This window comes from Marmota flaviventris, chromosome 2 (assembly GCF_047511675.1).
Source record: "Marmota flaviventris isolate mMarFla1 chromosome 2, mMarFla1.hap1, whole genome shotgun sequence".
NCBI lineage: Eukaryota > Metazoa > Chordata > Mammalia > Rodentia > Sciuridae > Marmota > Marmota flaviventris.
This window is the reverse complement of record NC_092499.1, coordinates 155,779,507-155,787,779: the sequence shown is the minus strand read 5'-3', so window position 1 is coordinate 155,787,779 and position 8,273 is coordinate 155,779,507.

Sequence of the window (8,273 nt, the reverse complement as noted above, 5' to 3'; positions counted from 1 at the left end):
CTGTATCCAGGTCAACAGCCACTCTGCTTATCCAGAACAGGACTGTTCAGGGGACAAAAAAGAATTGGTCCAATAGTATTATGTTTAAAAAAAAAAGAGGGTAAGGAGAAGAAACCAACTGAGGCCATCCATCCTTGTTTGTAAGGACTAATTTGTTTCCTCAGAGTGAAAAGTCTGCAGATATCAGATGTTAGTTTACAAAACAAGTTACACCATGACCCTTCTCCCAACCCTGATGCCATGTTTACCAGTGAAATACAGTTGTCCCTTGGTATCCATGGTTATTGGTTCCATTGATATGGATATGTAAAATGACATAGTATTTGCATAGAATCTGTGTACCTCTTGTATACTTTAAATCATCTCTAGATTGCTTATAATACCTAATGCAATCCAAATAATTGCTATTCTGTGTTGTTTAATGGATAATGATATGAAAAAAGTCTGTGAATGTTTAGTACAGGTGCAATTTTTTTCCAAATGTTTTCTATCCATAGTTGGTTGAATCTGTAGATGCAGAACTTGCAGATAACAGAGGTCCTATATGCTATTAGAATTCATGGCAATAGCAATGGAGATGAAGGGGAAGGGGTACATTCACAGGGAATACTATGAAGCCCCAGTGCAATTCTACTTGTTTTGCTTTCTACTGGTAGTTCCCCCTTCTTATTGAAATAGCTGATGCAATCAATATAAATATGAGATCTGATGTGTGATATTCATATAAATATGAACTCTGGCATGCTTTGAGCCCTGAACTTGTGCATTTTATAATGTAGTTTTCATGACCGTTCTATGAAGTATTTATGATTGCTATTACGCCAGTTTTACAGGTGGGGTAACTGGTAAACAGGTAAAGGAATTGGTCAACCTGCAGTAAAAAAAAAAAAAAAAAAGCCTACTCTGATACCTAGCTCTCCTCCCCTCACAAAGGTCCACAGTCCCCAAAGTCTAATGGATCTAAATGTCTAGACAGGCTGGCTGGAAAAGGAATGCTGTATCAGATGCCTCTCCTGGAACATGACCAGGAACCTTGGCATTTCCTGGAAAATTTCCAATTTGGGGAGCAAGGGCACCCCTCTCAAGTTTCCAATCAGAGGTGTAACACAGTAAACAACAAATTTTGACCATATTGATGGATGGTTCTGTGCAGACCCAGGAGAGCTCATTCAAAGTCAAGGAGAAGCCTCTAGGGGTGGGGAGGGACAGCAGCAATGACAAGAAGGATAGGTAGTTATCTTTACCTGCACATAAAGATATTGAGCAAATTATGTGCAGGTACAAATATGGCAACACGAATCCCACTGTTATGTATGATTTTAATGCACCAATTTAAAAAAGCTACATCCAGGAAACTCCCTTGCCTGCAGACTACTCAGCCCACACAGTAGAGTTTACTAGCCCACAGTGATAAAGCACATTAACCCTCTGTTGCCTGTTTGTTTTATTCTGGGAACTGGACTGATAAAGAAATCTCAAGCTTAGTTGTTAATAGGCAAAACCACAGGGTTGTGCTGCTCATAGAGCGTCCCTTCAAACTCAGACATTTCATCCACACCCCATGCAGCCAGCTGGGGGCTTATCTAAGATAAGTCCCATCTACTTGCCACTATGACTGGTCTAGCAGTGGCCCAGTTACGAGGTTCAGCTCATGATATAGGAAGCCAGGTTTTCTGGATGCTTGGGATATATAGTCCCTCTTTCTTAAGAAATAACTCCCCATGAGGCAGGCTGACTGGGTAATGTGGCAGCAGATGATAAGGTGGTGTGGGCAGGCAAATAAGGGTGGTTTTGGTGCCTGCTTCATTGTTCTTAGACATGCACTTATGGCTTCTGACAAGGTCAATTCTTTTTGCCTCAGAGTCTAAGGCACCAGTAATGGTGGTGGCAGGAAGACAACCCCAGGCTGAGTGTCTATTCCATAAGAAGCACTGTGGTTAGTGCCACACATACTTCATTCCTCCATCCCTCCACCCCACCTACCCACTCATCTATCCATTCATTCAAATCACATTATTGAGACATAATTGGCCAATAATAAATTGCATATATTTAAAGTGCACAATTTGAGGACTTTTAACATTGGCACATCTGTAGAATTATAATCACAATCACTAAAACAAACATACGATTACCTAAACTTTCCTTTTACCACTTTGAAATCCTTTCCTCTAGTCCCTCCTCATTCTGTACACAAGAAAACCTCATATTTCCTATTATTTCATTTTATTTCCCCCTTTTTAATTGATAATAATAGGGATCCTATTTTTCATGAACTTAACAAGCATACTTAGTTTACCCTTATTCTGTAGAAAGCCTCCAGTCCCCTACTTTCCGGTTACTCCATGACCAGGCAAAAGATAGGTTCTTTATTTTTCTCTTGTTCTAAGGACATGACAAACGATTTACCTTTAGCCCATGCACATAACTGACTATGCCTCCAATTTTACTTTTATTCCTAGACATCTAAACCTTCTCTTTTCCCTTTATTCCATGGAAACTGTCAGATCTCATACTTTTCCCTATTCCACAGACATTATCAGGCTTAATATTTTCCTTGTCATGTGTGTATACAGCAAGTTCTCTTATTCTCCAACAGTCATTCATGTATACAGTTAGGATTTTTCTCATTTTCCCTGGCATGACCTACGTGCCTGTAATTGCCTTCCACATGGACACAGCCACAGCCCATTTTTTCCCCTCCTTTTCTATGGACCTAATAAGATGCTCCCTATTTTCATACAGACCTCACCTTCCCTATGTCATATGACACAACGAGGCATATATTTTCCTCCATTCATATGACATGAACTAAACCTTATTTGCCCCTTTCTCTTGTACATGATCAAGCTCTTTAACTTCTTTTTTATCTCATGGATATAACCAGTCCCATATTTCCCTTTTATTCTATGAGTATGAACAGCCTTCATATTTCTTCTCATTCCAGGATATAATTAGGCCATCATATTTATCTTATTTCATGTCCCTAATTAGGAATTTCATTTTACTATTGTTTTAGTCAGTTTTTTCACTGCTGTGGCCAAAAGACTTGAAAAGAACAACATAGAGGAGGGAAATTTTATTTTGGGGCTCACAGTTTCAGAGGTCTTAGTCTATAAATTGTCAGCTTCATTCCTCAAGATCCGAGGTCAGGCTGAACATCATGGTAGAAAAGTGGTGGAGGAAAGGGACTCAGTACATGGCACCCGGAAGCGCAGAGAGAGAGAGAGAGAGAAAGGGAGGGGGAGGGAAGGAAAGAAAGAGGGAGAGGGGAAGAGAGACATGAAGGGGGGAGCTCTCTTCACTACAAGAAACTATTAACCCTATAAACCCTAAAGTCATACCCTCAGGACCCACCTCCTCCAGCCACACCCTACCTGCCTATTGTTACTACCCAGGTAATCTCTATCAGATGACTAATGCACTGATTAGCTTAAGATTCTCATAACCCAATCATTTCAGCTCTAAATTTTCTTGCATTGTCTCTCACATGAACTTTTTGGGTACACCTCATAACTATAAGACCTCGTATTATGTGAAAATAAACATGCTGCTTCTTTACCTGTGTTCCATGAACATGACCAGTTCCCCTATTTTTTCCTTCTTACATGAACATGACCAGTTGCTTATTTTCTTCTCTTACAGAAATAATCAGGCCTGATATTTTTCCCTTTGCATGGATTTCATAAGGCTCAATATTTTCCTCTTAATTCATAGAAATGATCAGGATCCTTCTTTTCACCATATTTCTCACAATCCATTAATATTGCCAGGGTCCATATATTACTTTTATTTTCAAAGCCTCAGATTCAAAAACTCAAAGGTTGAATGTTTTCTCTCATATATGGAAGCTAGAGTAAAATAAGGTAAAAGGAGAGGGAAGGATAGGATAACCTAAAGATAAAGGGAAGATCAGTAATTTAGAAAAAGGAGATCAAGAGGCAGATTGGAGAGCTGGGTAAGGGGAGGCAATGCAGATTAAATTCTTAAAAAACAATAATATGTGCCTATATAAACATACCACAGGGAAATTCACCTTTATGTGTAAGTAGAAAGAACCAATCAAATATAAATAAATAGAAGAGGGAATGGAAGTCCAGTAGAGAATGGGAAAGGGGAGGGAGGATAGAAGGGAAAAGAGGAACCATGAACTAAAATTGGATCCCATGCATGTATGAGTTTGTTAGGATGAACCCAACTACTGTTTGTAACTGTAAAGCTCTAATTAAAAAATATGGAAAGTAAAACAAATACACAGTATGCTACTTTCTAACTCTTGGAATGAGGTAATAAAAGAGCTTGATAATTTAATGTCTAGAAATGATCAGGGAAAGTAAACTTGTACTCTGGGGGAAAAGGGGATGATGGTGTGCAAAGTTTGGGGAGGGCAACTGGATAATATCTTCTTCTAGAAATTTCTAACAATTTCATTCTTAGGAATTTATAGTATAGACATACCCACAGAGTGGGCACAGGTAAGTGTACCAAAATGCTTGTTGGGATACTGTTACAACTATAGTCCTGAAGTCAACCTGATTGTGTATCAATAGGATATTGAATAGATAAATGATGATATATCTACACAACATAAAAAATAATGAAGTTCCTCTTTTCCACATATCCATGAGCATGGCAGCAGCTCTTCCTTTCCTTCTGTATTTGGACATTAAATTGCTGCTGAGTTCTTCCTTATTCCACAGATAGAACCAGGCCAGTGATTTCTCCTTTATTATGTGGTTTTAACCAAATTTCTTGTTTCCCTCTAGTGCCATGGACTTTACTAGAATTCTATTTTCTTCTTATTTTATGTCCATAGAAAAAGATAAAGAAAGGGACCTTAGGCTCAGGATGTAGAGTGCTTGCCTAACATGTGCAAGGACCTGGATTTAATCCCCCAGCACTACAAAAACAAAAACAAAAAAGCTCAAACACAAATAACAACAAAAATGGGAGTCAGGGCTTCTGTCATTTCCGATGTTGTTTGGCTGTGGCAGCAGGTCAGTCTCTGCCTCTGTCTTTACCTCCCATTAAGGCTGGAGATCTGCTGCCACAATCCCAGGAACACCAGGAGTGACATGAGAAGATCTTCTTTTGTTTTCCTCATGTGCTTTCAATATTTTTTTTTCATTTTAAAAAATTTTAATTTGTTATATATGACATCAGAATGCATTACAATTCATATTACACAGAGAGCACAATTTTTCATATCTCTGGCTGTACCCAAAGTGTATTCATACCATTCGTGTCTTCATACATGTACTTAGGGTAATAATGTCCAATTCATTCCACCATCTTTCCTACCCCCATACCCCCACCCTTCCCCTCTCTCTCCTTTTCCCCTTTGCCTTATCTAGAGTTCATCTAATCCTCCCCCACCCCTCCACCACCATATTATGGACCAGCATCCTTAAATCAGAGAAAACATTCAGCATTTGGTTTTTTGGGATTGGCTAACTTCACTTAGCATTATCTTCTCTAACTCCATGCATTTACCTGCAAATGCCATGATTTTATTCTCTTTTAATGCTGAGTAGTATTCCATTGTGTATATGTACCACAGTTTCTTTATCCATTCATCCACTGAAAAGCATCTAGGTTGGTTCCACAGTTTAGCTATTGTGAATTGTGCTGCAATAAATATTGATGTGGCTGTGTCCCTGTAGTATGCTGTTTTTAATTCTTTTGGGTAAAGAGCAATGAGTGGGATAGCTGGGTCAAACCGTGGTTCCATTCTCAGTTTTCCCAGGATTCTCCATACTGCTTTCCATGTTGGCTGCACCAACTCGCAGTCCCACCAGCAATGTATGAGTGTGCCTTTTTCTCCATGTTCTCACCAACACTTATTGTTGTTTGTATTCTTTTTTAAAAAATATTTTTTAGTTTTTGATGGACTTTTATTTCCACTTATTGTATATGGTGCTAAGAATTGAACCCAGTGCCTCACGCATGTTAGGCAAGCACGATACCGCTGAGCCACAACCCCAGTCCTGTTTTTTGTATTCTTAACAGCTGCCATTCTAACTGGAGTGAAATGAAATCTTAGAGTAGTTTTGATTTGCATTTCTCTAATTGCTAGAGATGTTGAACATTTTTTCATATATTTGTTGATTGATTGTATGTCTTATTTTTATAAATATTTATTTTTTAGTTGTAGGTAGACACAATATTTATTTCATTTTTATGTGATGCTGAGTGACCCCAGTGCCTCACATGTGTGTGCTAGGCGAGTATGCTACCACCAAGCCACAACCTCAGCTCTGTGTATCTTCTTTTGAGAAGTGTCTGTTCAGTTCTTTGGTTCATTTATTGATTGGGTTATTTATTTTTTTTGGTGTTAAGATTTTTGAGTTCTTTAATATATCCTAGAGATTAGTGCTCTATCTGATGTATGTGTGGTTTCAATACTTCTTTTCAAAATTTTTTTAATTTGTTCTTTTTAGATATACATAACAGTAGAGGGTATTTTGACATATTATACATACATTGAGTACAACTTATTCTAATAGGATCCCATGCAGTTGTACACAATATGGAGTTTCACTGGTTGTGTATCCATATATGAACAAAGGAAAGCTATGTCCAATTCATTTTACTGTCTTTCCTATTCTCATCCCCCCTCCCTTCCTTTCATTCTTCTTTGTCTAATCCAGTGAAATTCTATTATCCCTCTCCCTCCAACCATTGTATGGCAATATCCACATATCAGAGAGAACATTTGGCCTTTGTTTTTTGGGGGGATTGGCTTATTTCTCTTAGCATAATAATCTCTATTTCCATCCATTTACCCACAAATGCCATAATTTTATTCTTCTTTATGGCTAAGTAATACTCCATTGTGTGTATATTACCACATTTTCTTTATCCATCCATCAGTTGAAGGGTACCTGGTTAGTTCCATAGCCTGGCTATTGTGAATTGAGCTGCTATAAACATTGATGTGGATGTGTCACTGTAGTACACTCATTTTAAGTCATTGGGGTATGTACCAAGGAGTGGGATAACTGGGTCAAATGGGGATTCCATTCAGTTTTCTAAGGAATCTCTATTCTGCTTTCCATACTGTAGCACCAATTTGCAGTACCACCAGCAATGTGTAAGAGTACCTTTCTCCCCACATCCTTGCCAACATTTATTGTTACTTGTGTTCTTTATAATTGCCATTCTAACTGGAGTGAGATGGAATCTTAGTGTAGTTTTAATTTGTATTTCTCTAACTGCTAGAGATGTTGAACATTTTTTCATTTATTTTTTGACCATTTCTATTTCTTCTTCTGTGAAGTGTTTGTTCAGTTCCTTTGCCCATTTATTGATTGGGTCATTTATTTTTCTGGTATTATGTTGTTTGAATATCCTGGAAATTAATGCCTTATCTGAGGTATTGGTGGTAAAGATTTTCTCCCATTCTGTAGGATCTCTGTTTATGTTCTTGATTGTTTTTTTTTGCTAGGAAGAAGCTTTTCAGTTTGATACTATCATATTTATTGATTTTAGATTTTACTTACACTTTAGGAGTCTTGTTGAAGAAGTTGGTTCCTAAGCCAACACGGTGGACCTACATTTTCTTCTACTAGGTGCAGGGTCTCTGGTCTAGTGACAAGGTCCTTGTTCTACTTTGAGTTGAGTTTTGTGCAGGATGAAAGACAGGAGTTCAATTTCATTCTACTACATATGGATTTCCACTTTCCCAGCACCATTTTTTGAAGATGCCATCTTTTCTCCAATGTATGTTTATGGTGCCTTTGTCTAATATGAGGTAACTGTACTTATGTGGATTTGTCTCTGTATCTTCTATTTTGTTCCATTGGTAGAAACCTTCTTTTTAATCTCTTCTTTGGACAGGTCCAGGTCTATGCCTTCCTCTTTTTCCATGGAAATTACCAGTGATTCATTTTTCTCTTAATATATAGACAACTAATTCCTAAGCTACATCCTCCAACTCTTAAATTTTTGAGTTTGAGATAGGTCTTGCTAAGTTGGTCCGGGCCTCTCTAAGTTACTGAGGTTGGCCTCAAACTTGTGGTCCTCCTGCTTCAACCTCCTGAATCACTGGGATTATAGGTGTGCACCACAACACACAGATTCTAACTGTCATATTTTCTTTTTAAAAATTTGTTCTTATTAGTTATACATGTCAGTAGAATGCATTTTGACATATTACACATATATGGAGTATAACTTTTCATACTTCAGGTTGTACACAATGTAGAATTACATTGGTTTGTAATCATATATGCACATAGGAAATGAATGTCTGATTCATTTACTATTTTTCC